We start from the raw sequence: 19,806 nt of genomic DNA, 5'->3' as shown, positions 1-19,806 counted from the left end.
AGGTCTGGAAGTTGTAAGAAAAAATGTTCGTCAACCTATAACGTCAAATTTTCTTTTTGCGATCTGAAATATTATGGTTGATAATTAATAAAACAAGAACACACGGAACTGTTAGTATATATAATGTAAGAAACTCCAATCGAATAAATGTTTTCTAATTTATTTCTTGTGTCATCGGTATTTTTGAATATTCCCACATTTTGCTTCCTACTGAGTTTGGCTCTGCTCTTTCCGATCCCTTGTTTTGACTCCATCGGTTTGCAGCGGATCGATACATAGTATTAATTGGTTGCCTAATATGTGTCCTATAATTTTCTACTATTTCTTCATGCTGATTGTGGTAACATGATTCAAGTGGTTTCCGACTATGATCATCAATCGCACATTTTGTATATCAGATTCTTAAAACAGTTTCTGGTGTTGATATAAGTGTTGTTATACTTTTTCCACCTGGTCTGTCGAGTAATAAATTTTGAAACTTCTTCCAAAAAGTCTTTGGATGCTTATTTTGCTGATGATATGAAAAGTCGTATCTTGGGAATGCTGTATGCAAACACAAATTTTGATAACAAAACTTATGGAATGACATGTATGTTGAGTATTTCCACTTTGCAAACTACAAATATGGAATTATTATAAAAAAAATTCATTCGAATAAGTCTACTGTTGCTCAGTTTTGGATGCGATCAAATATAATGCCTACCAACATCCCCAGAAACTTACAGAATTGCTGAATGCAATGTGCGCTATGTCATTTTAATGTAACATCATGACTTTTGACAACTTTTCATTATAATGCTGTAAATTCGGATCATTGAAATACTGCAAAAATCTGCAAACTATACAATTTAAATACTGTGCCATTCATTTTACATTTTGACTCTAACTGTAACATATATATGAAGTAAAAAATTCATTATAAAAGTCTTCAGTTGCTCATTTATGGATAGATTTGAAATTGCTGTCTTCGAAGCTCATTGCGCAGATACATTGACTCTGAAATTTCTGTGGATAAATATATATGCGACGGATCACCCCTTATCTTTGATTATGGTAATATGTAATGGAACTTGGTTCGGCAAGGTTTTAAGTGTTCCTTTTCAAATAGTATTGAAGTTTGTATGACTGATATACAGCGAATACTTCCAAACTTTGATATTTCTGTGTTGCAGCATGTGTGCCAATCATTCAAATCATTTACTCCAACCGTATCATGTAATCTAGAAAATTTATCACAAAAGTCTTCCGCTTTTCTAAATACTTCAATTTTCCTTTTTCTACTCCATTGTGAGTTTTCGAATTTCTAAATTCATTTCTGAATTGTCCTGAAATGGTTTTCCTCCAAAACCAATGCAGGTACCTTACACGTCTTTGAATTCTGTTGCTCTGTTGAATTAAGTTCGCTTAGTTTTTTTTGCTGCTTTGACTTCTGGCATAATAAATGTTAGAAGTTTTCGGGTACTTTTTTTCAGCAACTATCAAACTGTGGATAATTGGATCTCAGCGGCCACTTGCAAACTTTGGAAATATATTTCATTGGGGGCACGGTTTGGATGAAATGAAATCTCTAGATTCAGAATGCAAAAGCGACATTCAAAGTGGGCAAATCTGTTGGATTTTTCGTGTCTTGAATTTGATCTATCTTTCATTTGAATTTTGAAGAAAAGGGATAAATGAAATCTGTTCTATTAAGGAAATCTTTACGTCAGTTGTTTCTTGGTATGAAGACTTGGAAAAAATCGCCAAAGGCCAAGGACAGACCGGTGACGAAATATTTCCAGTACAATTTTGACGAAAAATAGATCTTATTTCGTGGAAACCAACGTTATAAGCCGAAAATCATATTACGGCCCACAACACGCATTTGTTCATGCTCTTGGGTTCCCAATAGACAAAACATATTAGAAGACAAGGAGAAAAATCACCAAGTCCAAGACCAAACCAGTGCCGAAATATTTTCAGTACAATTTTGAAGAAAAATTGGTCTTTTACGTGGAAACCAACATTATAAACCGAAATTCATTTCTCAGGCCTCATCCCGGATTCCTCCATGCTGTTGAGTTCCTAATAGGCATAAAATATTAGAGTATAAGGAAAAAAATCGCCAAAGTTCAAGGGTAGACTTGTGACGATATATTTTCACTACAATTTTTACGAAAAATTGGTCTTTCATGGTGGAAACCAACTTTATAAGCCGAACATCATACCCAGGGAAAATAAGATTGGGAAAAGTACATTGACAGTCCCTTATTTGCTGATAATTTCATGAAAAAGATTATCCCATAAAAAATGTTCGTATGAGAATGGAATCTATAAAAATATACTAAGCAAATAATTCATAGAAATTTATACTAAAATCCTATAACCGTAATAACATAAATGAGGAACTTTTGAGAAAAAAGGCGTGATATCAAACCATAAACTTCCCCTAGGGAAAAAAAGGTTGGGACAAGTACATTGATGGTCTTTTGTTTCTGGATGACATAGAAAAAAGACTCAGAACCAGGAAAAAAATTCTATAGAAATAATAAACGAAAAATTGAAAAGTTCAAAAAAATTCAACAAAAATAAAAAATAATCGAAAAAAATTCTGTAAAGAAAAATAAAAAATTTTCAAAAAAATTCATAAATATTGGACAAATTGAAAAATGTACTATCCAAGTTACATGCAGTATAAAAATGTATGATATCAATTGGAGGCCAAGTTTTTATTGATAATTTGGAATATTTATCGAACATATCGGAAACTTTAATTGAAATTCATGATAATTATTTTCAAGAAAAAAGTTAATGAAAAAAAGTCATAACGGAAGTTACGTGCAGTACTAAAATGTATTATATCAATTCGAGGTCAAGTATTTATCAGTTATTCGAAATATAATCTCCGGCGACAAATGAGCGTTGAGAATCCTTGTCGGGCTCACAACGTTTTATCAAAATTACTAAAAAATTAATGAAAATAAAATCATTAAAAATTCACATGAAAGTCATTACTTACTTCAACAAGGTACACACTTTAAAGAATCGATTCCCCTCCGACTTTCACGATCTCCTGGTATTATTCACAACATTCAACTTCGATTGGATCGGTACAAATTATGTTCAAATACGTCTTAAACGTACTTGTCCGGCCCATCACTTTTTATTCAAATTGCTCATTCGAAAACAAATCAAAAACGAAGTTAATGCATGTGTTAATATTAAGGAACAGTAATTCCCGAGAAAATAATTTTCCTTCGAATCACTCTTGTCAAAATGAAACGAAAATGAAAGATGAAGTTGATTAATCTATTTATATTATATGGAGTCATAATTCACAACAAAATCATTTTTCTCCAAATTCCAGGAATCCACGTGTCGTACTCGACTAGTGATATTTATCAAAATGTGTACGTGACTATAGAAAAAAAAACATTTCATGGCTGAGTAGGTTCGAAAATTTCTAGTAATGTGCCTGATTATTTCTCATTTTCATTGGTTCTTACCGAATGGTATGTGTTCACTGAAGAAAATGAGAAGTGGATATTGCTATACGAACTTGCGAACAATCAAGTTCAAATTACTTGCAGATATTATTTTTATTTCTATCCATTTTATTATATTTGTCATTATAGAACAGTCCTGATTTGTTTTCGAATGAGCAATTTGAATAAAAAGTGATGGGCCGGACAAGTACGTTTAAGACGTATTTGAACATAATTTGTACCGATCCAATCGAAGTTGAATGTTGTGAATAATACCAGGAGATCGTGAAAGTCGGAGGGGAATCGATTCTTTAAAGTGTGTACCTTGTTGAAGTAAGTAATGACTTTCATGTGAATTTTTAATGATTTTATTTTCATTAATTTTTTAGTAATTTTGATAAAACGTTGTGAGCCCGACAAGGATTCTCAACGCTCATTTGTCGCCGGAGATTATATTTCGAATAACTGATAAATACTTGACCTCGAATTGATATAATACATTTTAGTACTGCACGTAACTTCCGTTATGACTTTTTTTCATTAACTTTTTTCTTGAAAATAATTATCATGAATTTCAATTAAAGTTTCCGATATGTTCGATAAATATTCCAAATTATCAATAAAAACTTGGCCTCCAATTGATATCATACATTTTTATACTGCATGTAACTTGGATAGTACATTTTTCAATTTGTCCAATATTTATGAATTTTTTTGAAAATTTTTTATTTTTCTTTACAGAATTTTTTTCGATTATTTTTTATTTTTGTTGAATTTTTTTGAACTTTTCAATTTTTCGTTTATTATTTCTATAGAATTTTTTTCCTGGTTCTGAGTCTTTTTTCTATGTCATCCAGAAACAAAAGACCATCAATGTACTTGTCCCAACCTTTTTTTCCCTAGGTAAAAATGTATGATATCAATTGAAGGCCAAGTTTTTATTGATCATTTGGAATATTTACCCAACAAATCAGAAACTTTGATTGGGGAAAATGACGTTTTATGCATAGGAGTCACTAATCATTCATAATCATTATTTTCGAGGAAAAACAAGCTCATGAAGCAAAAGTTATAAAGAAAGTTACGTGCAGTACTAAAATTAATTATATCCATTCGAGGCCAAGTATTTATCAGTAATTCGAAATATAATCTCCAGCAACAAATAAGTGTTGAGAATCCTCATCGGGCTCAGAACGTTTCATTGAAATTACTAAAAAATTAATAGAAATAAAAAATTGCAGAATCTTCCTTTTGAATAATAAGAACGATGGCAACCTTTTTTTTTAACCAGAACATATGAAAATCGGTAAAAACTCACATGAAAGTCATTCGTTACTTCAAGAAGGTACAGACTTTGAAAAATCGATTCTCCTCCAACTTTCAGGATCGCCTGGTGTTATTCACAACATTCAACTTCGATTGGATCGGTACAAATTACGTTCAAATACGTCTTAAACGTACTTGTCCAGCCCATCACTTTTTATTCGAATTGCTCATTCCAAAAAAAAAATCAAAAACGAAGTTAATCCATTTCGAAAACAAATCAGGGCTTTTCCATAATGTCAAATATAATAAAATGGATAGAAATAAAAATAATATCTCCAAGTAATTTGAACTTGGTTGTTCGCAAGTCCGTATAGCAATATCCATTTCTCATTTTCTTCAGTGAACACATACCATTCGGTAAGAACCAATGAAAATGAGAAATAATCAGGCACGGACACATTTTGATAAATATCACTAGTCGAGTACGACACGTGGATTCCTGGAATTTGGAGGAAAATGATGTCCTTGTGAATTATGACTCCATATAATATAAATAGATTAATCAACTTCATCTTTCATTTTCGTTTCATTTTGACAAGAGCGATTCGAAGGAAAATTATTTTCTCGGGAATTACTGTTCCTTAATATTAACACATGCATTAATTTCGTTTTTGATTTGTTTTCGAATGAGCAATTTGAATAAAAAGTGATGGGCCGGACAAGTACATTTAAGACGTATTTGAACATAATTTCTACCGATCCAATCGAAGTTGAATGTTGTGAATAATACCAGGGGATCCTGAAAGTCGAAGGGGAATCGATTTTTTAAAGTGTGTACCTTGTTGAAGTAACGAATGACTATCATGTGAATTTTTAATGATTTTATTTCCATTAATTTTTTAGTAATTTTGATAAAACGTTGTGAGCCCGACAAGGATTCTCAATGCTCATTTGTCGCCGGAGATTATATTTCGAATAACATATAAATACTTGACCTCGAATTGATATAATACATTTTAGTACTGCACGTAACTTCCGTTATGACTTTTTTTTCATTAACTTTTTTCGTGAAAATAATTATCATGAATTTCATTAAAGTTTCCAATTTGTTCGATAAATATTCCAAATTATCAATAAAAACTTGGCCTCCAATTGATATCATACATTATTATACTGCATGTAACTTGGATAGTACATTTTTCAATTTGTTCAATATTTATGATTTTTTTTGAAAATTTTTTATTTTTCTTTACAGAATTTTTTTCGATTATTTTTTATTTTTGTTGAATTTTTTTGAACTTTTCAATTTTCGTTTATTATTTCTATAGAATTTTTTTCCTGGTTCTCAATCTTTTTTCTATGTTAGTTCTCACTCGGAGAAAAAAAATTTGGACAAGTACATTGATGATCGCCCGTTTTCGCATTATACCACAAAAAATGTAAACAAAACTTCTTAAGTCACACAACGAAAATGATTTCGAACCGTAAGAAAATATCAAATATATTACAATCCTACAGAATTCGTGTATAATACTCTTCACTAGTATACTGATTGTGCGGTATCAGTCTTTTTTCGACGAATCAGATGTGACAAGCCAAAATCATATCTCGGCCTCCAACCCGCTTTCCACTATGCTCTTGGGTTCCGAATTGACAAAACATATTAGAGTACAAGGGAAAAAATCGCCAAAGTCCAAGGATAGACCTGTGACGAAATATTTCCAGTACAATTTTGACGAAAAAAAAGGTCTTTTTTCGTGGAAACCAACGTTATAAGCATTAAATCGTAAATAATTCATAGAAATAAAAATAAAAATTATATAGTCATCAAAATAGAAATACGAAACTTTCGAGAAAAAACACGTGATATCAAACCATAAACTTCCCCTAGGGGAAAAAAGGTTGGGACAAGTCCATTGATGGTCCCTCGTTTGCTGATAATTCCATCCATAAAAAAAACTTAAAAACCGATGCCTCATTCTTTTTATTTGATTCGAACAGCTAAATCAGTTGATCCATCTAATTTACGTGCACATTAAAATTTTCTATATCAATTCGAGGCCAAGTATTTTCTAATGAATTGAAAAACGTTACAACTTGAATTACGTGCAGCAATACAATTTATGATATCAATCGGTGGACAAGTATTTTATTAGTAACTGCAAATTTTGACATTATTAAATTGTTCTAAGAAGCTTTTAAATCCAAAAAAAATCACATGATAGCTAGTCATTCGTTACTCTACGGTGGCAAAGACTTATAAGAAAATCGATTTTTCTGAGACTTTCAGGATCCTCTGGTATTATTCACAAAATTCGTCGTCGATTGGATCGATACAAATTATGTTTAAATATGTGTTGAAAGTACTTGTCCGACCCATCACTTTCCGTTTAAATTATTTATCCAAATAAAAATCAGGGCTTGTCTAGAACTGATGGTTCACAAGTATTCATGCAGAAAGAATTGAGAGAATTATCTTCAAGTAATTTGTACTTAATTGCACTAATTTAATAAAAAACGGAAACAAATTATTCCGCAATATACAAGGGATATTATTCTGCCTCGATAAATGAAAAAAATTGTATATAATATATATGTTCAAGTTTCCAAAATAACTCTCCAGTTTATATTTAATGATGGCAATTTTTACTTCCCACTTATTCTTCCAGCGAACGAATTTCATTCGGAATAAGAACTAACCTATACTATTATTAAGTGCATTAAACTAATAATGAATCGCATTTCAACGAATTATTAACCAGATTCTGCCGTACAATTTCGTTTTTTTATGATTGAATTTTTATTGAATGAAGAGTGATGGGCCGGACAAGTACTTTTAACACATATTTAAACATAATTTGTATCGATCCAATCGATGTCGAATTTTGTGAATAATACCAGAGGATCCTGAAAGTCTAAGAAGAATCGATTTTCTTATAAGTCTTTGCCACCGTCGAGTAACGAATGACTAGCTTTCATGTGATTTTTTTTTGGATTTAAAAGCTTCTTAGAATAATTTAATAATGTCAAAATTTGCAGAGACTAATAAAATACTTGTCCACCGATTGATATCATAAATTTTAGTGCTGCATGTAATTCAAGTGGTAACTTTTTTCAATTCATTAGAAAATACTTGGCCTCGCATTGATATAATAAATTCTAATGCTGCACGTAAATTAGATGGATTTTTGTTCAACTGATTTAGCTGTTCGAATCAAATAAAAAGAATGAGGCAACGGTTTTTAAGTTTTTTTTTATGGTCAAGAGACTCGGTAGAGTCTCGGGACAAGTACATTGACAGCCCTGTCGACTGCTGGCCCGAGGCTCTCGCTGAGACTATAACGTCTCGGAATAAAACGATTCGCGGTGGTGGGGGTAAAATTGACCTGTCATTTTCTTGAATTTCAAAGCTCAGGAGTTATATCGCAATTTGAAAACTGAACTTTCAGCTAATTAAGAAATTCTCTTTCGATTGCGCCCAAAATCAGCATGATCGGTGGCGTAATTACTGAGAAAAAACTTTGCACGAGCTCAAGATTATGCAAAAAGTACCAACACATTTACGCAGCTGACGTATCCGTATATGGGTTCAGACCGATACATACAAGGGCTTCTTGATGCCCATCACAACCAATCACCGGTGAGAATCTATCCGTCTCGACCAATCGCAGATGAAAAAGTTTCTGATAGTCCTCAATGTTTTCTTGTATACCGTCTGTTATCGTCTGTTATGTTATTATAAAGTGATTGCGATCGTAGCCCCGTGGATCAACGGTGCAAGATTTGCAAATTTCTTGTAAATAAAGAAATCATTATTGGAAATAGCAGTGGATATAATCAATTTTATTTTTTTCATAAAAGAAGTTTGAAAATGTTGAGAAGTGAAAACGTGAATAATGTGTCGTGAAAATTAAGAATTATCTGTTCTACTTCGATATCGTAATATATACATAGATAGCAAATTTGCGAGATTTCGCGTCATGTTGACGTTTGAGGTTATGACCGCCGGAGTGCTGTTGCGTGCAGAGTGTAGAAAAATAAAAGTGGTTATTGAAAAGTGGAAGAAATCGATATTATTAATGACGTGACTAATTAGTGTTGAATAATAATAATAATAACAATGAGAAAAAAAACGTTCGTTCATTATAACCTCTAAAACGTTCTTTCCAAACAGAAATTCTATGTTGTGTAATTACATTAAAGAAAGAGGTGGATGGTTGTGTGTAAACGAATTCAAATAAATTTTAAAAAACTTTGGTCAAGTAATTCAATGTATTGTTGTCATAATTTCTTTCATTCAGTTTGGCTGTGTTCACCGGTCCCTTTTTTCCACCTCCTTAGCTTACAGTGTATTGTCATAACCAATTTCTATTCGTTCTGCAGACAATACGAGAGATATTCGTATTTCTATTTCTTTATCTAGATCTAGAGACGCGGCAGCGTCTTGACGCCAAGTATTAAAAAGAAGTTTTGTAGGCAGAGCGAGTCAAGACGGCCGTGTATCTTTACTTGAGATTGGTCGATTTCCCCTGACTCGTGAAGTTGAAGTGGCCGCCATTTGTTGGAAATTAGTCGGATGAAAAAAATAACAGTGGGACATGATAATGTGATGTATGCGCTTGGTATGATGAAAAAATTAGTTTGGTGTGACATTGGGAAAAGCGTTAAAATGCAGTTGTGAAAATTAGGGGGTGCAATTTCAGGATCGAAAATTTTCTTCAACCATATATATATGTCTACTTCTCGTTCCCTTTCCATGGGTGAAAATTTGCTTATCGGGATAAATTCTTGGAATTGGAGCTCGAATCGGGTAGTAAAAAATTCTCAGAGTTCGAGCTCGAATCGGTTAGCAAAAAATTCTCGGAATTGGAGCTCGAATCGGGTCGCAAAAAATTCTCGGAATTGGAGCTCGAATCGGGTAGCAAAAAATTCTCGGAATTGGAACTCAAATCGTTCTGAGCTATAATCTTGGAGGTTAGACCAACAAACTCATTTATATGATAGGCATATAGAATGCCAACGCGGGCAATGGGGGTTCGGGGGGCGGAGCCCCCCGCGAAAGGGGAATAAAATTTTTATTTGACCAGGTTACAGAGTAACAAAAAATCGAAAGTGATATTTTCGAGTCTATAACACTTGAATATGCAGAATAGCGATAGTTCGAAAGGCTCTCGCTCTCGCTTTTCATCGAAAAGGCTATCAAAGAGGCGAGAGAGCGAGGTAGAGAGAACGAAAACGTGAGAGAAAGAGAGAGGGAGAGATAGCGAGAGAGCGAGAGAGAGAGAGAGAGAGAGAGAGAGAACGAGGGCGATAGAGCGTGAGAGAGCGAGGTAGAGAGAACGAGAACGAGAGCGAGGGAGAGCGAGAGAGAGATTGAGAGAAAGCAAGCGAGCAAGAGAGAGAAAACGAGGACGAGAGCGGGAGAGAGCGAGAACGAGAGTGAGTGAGAGAGAGAGAGAGAGAGAGATTTATAATTCTCAGAGGATCTATTGTTAAATATCTTACTATTTTTCCGTACATTTAAAGGTAGTAATTCGATTTTTACTCGTTGGAATTGATATTGATTTCCATTTTTCTCTCTCATTCATCATGCTGAATCTCATTCATCTTATTCTGAATGATCTCATGCTGAATGAGGCGTGCATGGTTTTTCAAACTAATAATTGTTAAAAATAATTTCAGCAAATAAACTCCTCATAGGCCTGTGCTAGCAGCGACTTCATTGAGCTTTCTATTTTATTAAAAATGAACGATGTCGTGATAATTTCAAGTTGTTCCATACAACGTATGCTATAATTGCTGAATGAGATCGTGGCGATATGATGAGGGCAACGCATTCTCCCATGGAGGGGTAACAGAGAGGATTTGACTGTTCAGTTAATATTTGAAATGATCGGGAGCATAATAATATTGATATTCGTATCAATATCAAATTTATATGTGAGTGTTTACAACTTTTATGTTAAATATTTCACAAATTTTACGATATTATGATTTGTCTAATACAGTATTCTATCATCTTGTATTAATACCCTAGATTCCATTGATGCATCGGTGCATCATTCCACTTCTTGCTGATCGGAATTAATATACATTTGATGAGGTAGTGGATATTTTATTTTGTTAATACGACGCAAATTATGATCGCTAAACACGATTGTAGACACGATGAGGGCAACGCATTCTCCCGCGGAGGGGTAGCAGAAAGTAAAAATGTATGTACAGTGAAGAAAATTTCCGATCGTGAAATTATGGTGCCTAATTTTTACAACTGCTAAACCAAATCCTATCATCTCATAATGTAGTTGGACTTCCGTATTTTTCATCGGATCAATCTTCTACCAACGGTGACCACTTCTACTTTACAATCATGGGAAATTATCAAGAGACGCGGTAGCGGCTCGACGCCAAGTATTAAAAGGAAAAACTGCAGCGCAAAAGAAAAGCCAGCGCGAGCCCTGCCGCTACTCTTCTTATATACGCGAATATGCCGGTTTTATGACGTCACAGAATTTTCAAACGGCTCTCATAAACAAACCATTTTATGAAAGAACATGAAAATTGGTGTTGATTTTTTTTCGATTTTTCCCTTTCCATTGGTCTTTGTTGCAAGTAAATCCGTCCAGTCGATCCTGAGATATGTAACGTTACTGATTTAAAATCCATCATTTCGGGAACTTTGAATTCTTAGAGACAGACGGGCGTAAGTTAAGCATGTTTACGTTTTGACTTACGTCCGTTGCACGATTTCTAACGTTTTGTCACACTCTACGTCACGCACTACGGTGAACGCGGCTACCCCCTCTCCTTCTGCGTCGCCGAGCGAGAGAGACAGAGAATGGGCGCACAGCGGGGGCAATACCAGCTCCTGGTTTGCGCATAAAATATGTATATAATTATATAATATATATTTTATTTATTAATATTAATTAATAATAAAATATTATTATAATAAATATTTTATTATAATTAATATATAATATAATATATATATTATATTATACAATATATAATATAAAATGATGATAATATAATAAAATAAAAAAATTAAATAATACGAATAACATTAAATAATAAATAATAAAAATGAAAAAAAATATAAAATTCTTGTCGACGCCGCTGGATTTTTCGAGGATGTCTAGGGCGATAGATCATGGGTTTTGGAGGACTAGGTTTAGGTACATTCTATCGCGAATTTCGATTTCTAGGTGGACGACCCCATAGTTTTTTATGTCCAGATATATTCCTCCATGGTTTTCGCGATCGAGGTTGACGGCTCCACAGGTTTCGATGTCCAGGTATGTTTCTCCATGGTTTTCGTGGTCTCGGATAATTCCTCTATGGGTTTCGATGTCTAGGTATATTCCTTTATGGTTTCTGATGTGCAGGTGTATTTCTCCATAGTTTTTAATGTCCAGGTGTATTTCTCCATAGTTCTTGATGTCTAAAGTATATTTCTCCATGGTTTTCGGGGTCTAAGTATGTCTCTTCATGGTTTTCGCGGTCGAGGTCGACGGTTCCACAGTTTTCGATGTCTAGGTATGTTTCTCCATGATTTTCGTGGTCTAGGATAATTTCTCCATGGGTTTTGATGTCTAGGTATATTCCTTCATGGTTTTCAATGTCTAGACGTGTTCCTTCATGGTTTTCGTGGTCCAGGTATATTCCTCCATGGTTTTCGATGTATGGATATGTTTCTCCATGGTTTTCGTGGTCTAGGTAGATTCCTCCATGGTTTTCGTGGTCTAGGTATGTTTCTTCATGGCTTTCGCAGTCCAGGTCGACGGCTCCACAGTTTTCGATGTCCAGGTATGTTTCTCTCGGGTTTTCGTGGTCTAGGATAATTCCTCCATGGGTTTCGATGTCTAGGTATATTCCTCCATGGTTTTCAATGTCTAGGCATGTTTCTTCATGGTTTTCGTGGTCTAGGATAATTCCTCCATGGGTTTTGATGTCTAGGTATATTCCTTCATGGTTTTCGATGTCTGGATATATTCCTCCATGTTTTTCGTCGTCCAGGTATATTCCTCCATGGTTTTCAATGTCTACGCATGTTTCATCATGGTTTTCGTGGTTCAGGTATATTCCTCCATGTTTTTCGATGTCTGGGTATGTTTCTCCATGGTTTTCGTGGTCTAAGTTGATGGTTCCACAGTTTTCGATGGCTAGGTCTGAGTTTCCATAGTTTTTGTTCTCTAGGTATATTTCTTCATCATTTCCGTGATCTAGGTCGATGACTCCATACTTTTCGATGTCTAGGTATGTGTCTACATATTTTTCAATGTCTAGGTATATTCCTCCATGGTTTTGGATGTCCAGGTATATTTCTTCATAGTTTTAAATGTCTACGTATGTTCCTTCATGGTTTTCGTGGTCCAGGTATATTCCGTCATGGCTTTTGATGCTAGGTCAACAATTCCATAGTTTTCGATGTTTGGTTATGGTTCTCCATGGTTTTCATGGTCTAGGTCGAAGGTTCCATTGTTTTCGATGTCTACGTCGACAGCTCCATGGTTTTCGATGGCTAGGTATATTTCTCCATGGCTTTCGTCGTCCTGGTATGTTTCTTCATGCTTTTCGAGGTCTATATCAACGGCTCCATAGTTTTCAAAGTCCAGGTATGTTTTCCCATTGTTTTCGTGGACTAGGTTGACGACTTCATAGTTTTCACTATTCCGGTCGATAGCTCCATAGTTTCCGATGTTAAGGTGAATTTGTCCATGGTTCCCGATATGAAAGTCAATGGCTCCATAGTTTCCGACAGTGTGGTGAGTTTTTCTAAGCTTTTCGATATCTAGGTCGTCGGCTCTATAGTTTACGATGTCTAGATTGGCGACTATAGGGTTTTCGATGTCTAGGTGGATGCCTTCGTATTTTTCAATATATATTCGACAATTTTATATTTCCCGATATTTAGGTAAACGGTGCAATGGTTTACGATATATTTCCTCATAGTTATCGATATCTAGATCTGCGATTTAATAGTTTGCATTGACGAGGCAGGTTCAGACGTTACAGAAGACCATGAAAAAATATCACTGGACACCAATAACCATAAAGCTGTGGTCTTAGACATTGAATACCAAGGAAACATCTCCTTGGACATTGCAAACCATTGACAGTATCCATGTCAACATGGAATCCATGAATGAAAAGCAGATAGTTTCAAAAATCATTTTTCCAAGTAAACAAGTGGAGCTTTTCAAAAAAAGGAATAGAAAATGAAAATATCATCCCATTGCATAGGAATTTCCCAATCTTTCATTGGAAAATTCTTGTAAATTGCTTGTAAAAGGTTTCAACTCACATGAACATAACCGCACAGTTTTCGTCCGTCTACATAGAAAAATTGGCTGTGTCGATTGCTTTTGGCACATAGAGAAAAGCACTCAACTTGAAACAAATCGTTTTAAAAATTTTCGTCGAAGACGAGGAATGTATTTTTTTTCTTAAGTAAATATTGTCACGCCTCTAAAAAATAAGCTAAATTAGAAAAAAAAATAATTGACAAAGTAAAAAAAGAACGCCAATTATTAAAAGGTCGCGACAGTAGTTTCCAATAATTTTCTATATTTGCATTATCAATAAAAAACTTCAAAATATAAAAAAAAAATGAGATCGTTTTCTGAAGTTGACAAATATAGTGAATGAAATACGATTCCTATATAGTTGTCACGTCTCGCAAAAAGAAGTGAAATCAGTAAATATTAAAACTTCAAAAAGTAAAAAAGGCACGCCGAGTATTAAAAGGTCGTGACCGACGTTTTAAATGATTTTCTATATTCGCATTGTCAATAAATAAATTTTAAAAAATGTTTAACTGTGAAAAAATATGAGATCTATTGTAACATATACAGTGAATGAATTACGTTTCCTGTAGGAATTCTGAATTTTGGAAATAAAAAAAAATGAGATCATTTTCTAACGTAGCCAAGTACAGTGAATGAATTAAGGTTCTTGTGGAATTCATTCGTGTACACTTTTAGCCCTAATCCCTCACTTATTCAGAAAAATTTTCCAGCAAACGTCACAGAGCAACAAAGGTTTCTCGAATGATTCTGCAATTATTAAGAGATTATCATCTGTTTTTATGCTAGCTCGGGTTATAAACTTAAAACAGTTTACGCGTACAAGTGCATGCATTGTATCTATACGATGAACTGCACAAATTCATTTTCAACATTACACACAAGCTTGGCGTGCATGGTTTTCAATCGGAAGCTCGGCGAAGGAATGCCTCATCCGTCCATATATTTGAAGAAAACTTGATGATCCTCTCATGTAATTGTTTTTTAATTTGCCATCCCTTTTCCATCCAACTATTTTATTGAGTAGTTCGACGTGAGATCCCGCGCTGTGTACACAAAGAAAAATATCTATTCTTGACTAGTTTGACTGATAAATTCATTACTCCAAATGTTTCGTATTCAACGCGTTTTCTTTTCTCAAATCAATGTTTACACAGCTTACTTCTTTGTTCATCCATTTCAATACTTGTGTAATTCATCCAATCATATGCCCATTTGGTAAAAAAAAGAGTGTACGGACAAACGAGTGAAAGTGACGCGTGGATAAATTAAAATGCGTATGGGCATGAAAGAATGGCCGTATCTATCCGTTCAAGATAAAGGCATATAAAGGGATCGATTGATTTAATTTCCTTATGCGTTCGTTTAATTGTTCAATTTTATCCACAAATTTCACCCATCTGTATTGTTTACCAAATCATTATATAACAGGGCCCCTCTTATTTTATTGGGGGATCGGTTTTTTTCACACTCGTTCATACAATTCTAATTAATTATTGTTTACATAGTAAATTTGAACAATTGTCTCTTCCCGAGCTTCGGATTGAAAACCATGCACGCCAAGCTTGTGTGTAATGTTGAAAATGAATTTGTGCAGTTCATCGTATAGATACAATGCATGCACTTGTACGCGTAAACTGTTTTAAGTTTATAACCCGAGCTAGCATAAAAACAGATGATAATCTCTTAATAATTGTAGAATCATTCGAGAAACCTTTGTTGCTCTGTGACGTTTGCTGGAAAATTTTTCTGAATAAGTGAGGGATTAGGGCTAAAAGTGTACACGAATGAATTCCACAAGAACCTTAATTCATTCACTGTACTTGGCTACGTTAGAAAATGATCTCATTTTTTTTTATTTCCAAAATTCAGAACCCTAGGGAAAAAAAAAGGTTGGGACAAGTACATTGATGGTGTCGTGTTTGCTGATAATTCCACCCATAAAAAAAAATTCAAACAAAATTTTTTTGTAATTATAAAAAAAATTATTTCATAAAAAAAATAGAGAACAACTCGAAAAAAAATTCACAAATCTTGAAAAAACGTTATATTAAAACAAAAAACTAATCTGTATCTATTTTTTAAAGTGTCAAAAGAATCAAATAACAAGTAAAAAAAAAAAAACCGAAAAATCGCGCTTGAAATCATTTTGGAAACCGATGCCTCATTCTTCTTATTTGATTCGAACAGCTAAATCAATTGAAAAAAATTCCATCTAATTTGCAATTTTTAATGCAAGTACTTTTAACACATATTTAAACATAATTTGTATCGATCCAATCGACGTCAAATTTTGTGAATAATACCAGAGGATTCTGAAAGTCTGACAAGAATCGATATTCTTATAAGTCTCTGCCACCATAGAGTAAGAAATGGCTAGCTTGCATGTGATTCTTTTGGATTTGAAAGCTTCTTAGAACAATTCAATAATGTCAAAATTTGGAGTTACTAATAAAATACTTGTCCACCGATTGATATCATAAATTTTAGTGCTGCACGTAATTCAAATGGTAACTTTTTTCAATTCATTAGAAAATACTTGGCCTCGAATTGATATAATAAATTTTAATGTTGCACGTAAATTAGATGGAATTTTTTTCAATTGATTTAGCTGTTCGAATCAAATAAGAAGAATGAGGCATTGGTTTCCAAAATGATTTCAAGCGCGATTTTTCGGTTTTTTTTTTTTACTTGTTATTTGATTCTTTTGACACTTTAAAAAATAGATACAGATTAGTTTTTTGTTTTAATATAACGTTTTTTCAAGATTTGTGAATTTTTTTTCGAGTTGTTCTCTATTTTTTTTATGAAATAATTTTTTTTATAATTAAAAAAAAATTTTGTTTGAATTTTTTTTTATGGGTGGAATTATCAGCAAACACGACACCATCAATGTACTTGTCCCAACCTTTTTTTTCCCTAGGGGAAGTTTATGGTTTGATATCCCGTCTTTTTTCTCAAAAGATCCTTATTTATGTTCAGATGACTATAAGATTTTAGTTTAAATTTCTATGAATTGTTTATAATTTTCGGTGTATAACATTGGTTTTCACGAAAAAAGACCTATTTTTCGTCGAAATTGTACTGAAAATATTTCGATAGAGGTTTGTTCTTGGACTTTGGTGATTTTTCCCCTTGTCTTCTAATGTGTTTTGTCCATTGGGAACTCAAGAGCATGGAGCAATGCGTGTTGCGGGCCGAGATATGATTTTCAGCTGATAACGTTAGAAAAAAGAAAGGAAAAGAGGAAAGATAGATCAAATTCAAGACACAACAAATCCAACAGAATTGGCCCTTTTTAAATCTTGCTTTTGCATTCTGAATCTAGACATTTTCGTGTCATTCAAAACGTATCCCCGATGAAATATATTTCCAAAGTTTGCAAGTGGCCGCTGAGATCTAATTATCTACAGTTTGATAGTTGCTGAAAAAAGGCACCCGGAAACATTTATTATGTCAGAACTCAAAGAAGCAAAAAAAACTGAGCGTACTTAATTCAACAGAGCAACGGAATTCAAAGACGTTTAAGGTATCTGCATTGGTTTTGGAGAAAAACAATTTCAGGAGAATTCAGGAATGATTTTAAAAGTTTAAAAACTCAGAATAAAATAGAAAACAGAAAATTTAGGATTTTAGAAAAGCTGAAGACGTTTGTGATGAATTTTTGAGATCACATGTTACGGTTGGAGTAAAAAATTTAAATGATTGGCACACATGCTGCGACACAAAAATATGAAAGTTTGAAGGTATTCGCTTCATACCGCAGTAATACAAACTTCAATAGTATTTGAAAATGAATACTTTAAAACTTGCTGAACAAAGTTCCATTACATGGTACCATAATCAAAGATAGGGTGTGATACTTAGCACATATACTTATCCACGGAAATTTCAAAGTTCGCAGGTATCTGCTGCGATTCAATGTATCTGCGCAATGAGTTTGGAAGACAGCAATTTCAAATCCATCCATAAATGAGCAATTGAAGACTTTTGCAATGAATTTTTCACTTCATATTTATATTACAGTGAGAGTCAAAAAGTTAAATGAATGGCAAAGTATATAAATTTTATAGTTTGCAGATTTTTGCTGTATTTCAATGATCCAAATCTATAGTATTATAGTGAAAAGTTGTTGAAAGTCATGATGTTACATTAAAATAACATAGTGCACATAACATTCAGAAATTCTGTAGGTTTCCATGATGTTAGCATGCATTATACTTAATCGCATCCAAAACTGAGCAACTGTAGACTTATCGTAATGAATCTTTTCACTAATAATTCCACATTTGCAATTTGCAGAATAGGAATACTTAACATACACGTCATTTTGTTACGTCCTAGCATTACGCTAAACGCCCCTCACTTTTTCTCTTCAACTCAAACGCTATCACGAGTATATTCCTAACCTTTATCATCATTTGTCGATACATAGTTCGTATCTAAGAATATATATAAACACAGAGCGTATCCAGACCATCCATAACAAATACATCCTGCGAGACACTCGGCGCTCGCACATATTTTTTTCCTCAACTGTCCATTCTTTAAACACTCACAATGCGTGCCCTAGACTCTCCCCGACGTTCCGGCGCCATAAATAATCCTACAAGACGAGCACGGAAAACCAGAAATAAACAGTCCAAGACCGATTTCCTATCCTTGAATTTATTATCAATGCAGCATTTCCTAAATCCACACAAAATTCCAGAGACGCGTTCCGAAACTCGCGTTTCCCACGAGTCCCGAAAACAGATGCTCTTATCTCAAGTGCAACACGTGCACATCTCAGAACTCCGCTCAACACACTTTCCCTAATTCTAAGAAATCTCGAGCGACTTTTCCTCCAATCATATCTCCGGAAAAGTCTCCCCCATATTCAAATCCAATCATCAAATCAGACGATACTTTTTACCCAATCCAAACTAAAAAACCACAGAGAACAAACCCCCTCTACAGCATCCTACCCCCAAAAAACACATCCTCCTCTCGAACTCTAACTAGGCTAAGAATCTTAGTTGTTAGTCAGTTAGCATCGAACATTAAAGACATTAACATCGGAGAACTCTCCTCTCTCTAAATCCTAATTCATCTTAGAGAGCTCCGAATAATAGCTAACTCTTTATTTAACAGTTTAATTTCTTAATTTGTAAAGTTAATAAGTGCATAAGTGTCTCAATAAACACATCAGAATATTTTGTAATAAACAAAATATCATCGAGTGTATTTATTTCATCAAGCCTTCGACACCGCTCAACAATTGGAAAATCCTTCCAATTCGCGGGCACAACCACAATAAAAGGTCACGTATACCTGAAAAATATAGCATATGTTCTCGGGCCTCGCACAAGTCCCAAAGAAGACTCACTGGCAGAGGTACTCAACGTACACTCTGCTTCTCTAAATCGGCGACTGTGCGCCCCCAACTAATCCTCCCTCCTGGGACGTAACATATTACTATATTAAAAACTGGTGGCAGCGGAAACCAAAAAAAAAAAAAAACAAAAAACACCATTTTTTAATTTTATATTAAAATCTGGTGGCAGCGGAAACAAAAAAAACAAAAACACCATTTTTTAATTTTATATTAAAAAACTGGTGGCAGCGAAAAAAAAAAAACACAAAAAACACCATTTTTTAATTTTATATTAAAAACTGGTGGCAGCGGAAACCAACAAGGAAATCAGCAAACACCAATTCTTCAATTTTATCTCCAAAATTGGTGGCATCGGAAAACAACAACAAAAACCCACCACTTTTTTATATTA

This window comes from Venturia canescens, chromosome 3 (assembly GCF_019457755.1).
Source record: "Venturia canescens isolate UGA chromosome 3, ASM1945775v1, whole genome shotgun sequence".
Taxonomy (NCBI): Eukaryota; Metazoa; Arthropoda; class Insecta; order Hymenoptera; family Ichneumonidae; genus Venturia; species Venturia canescens.
This window is presented reverse-complemented; position numbering follows the sequence as displayed.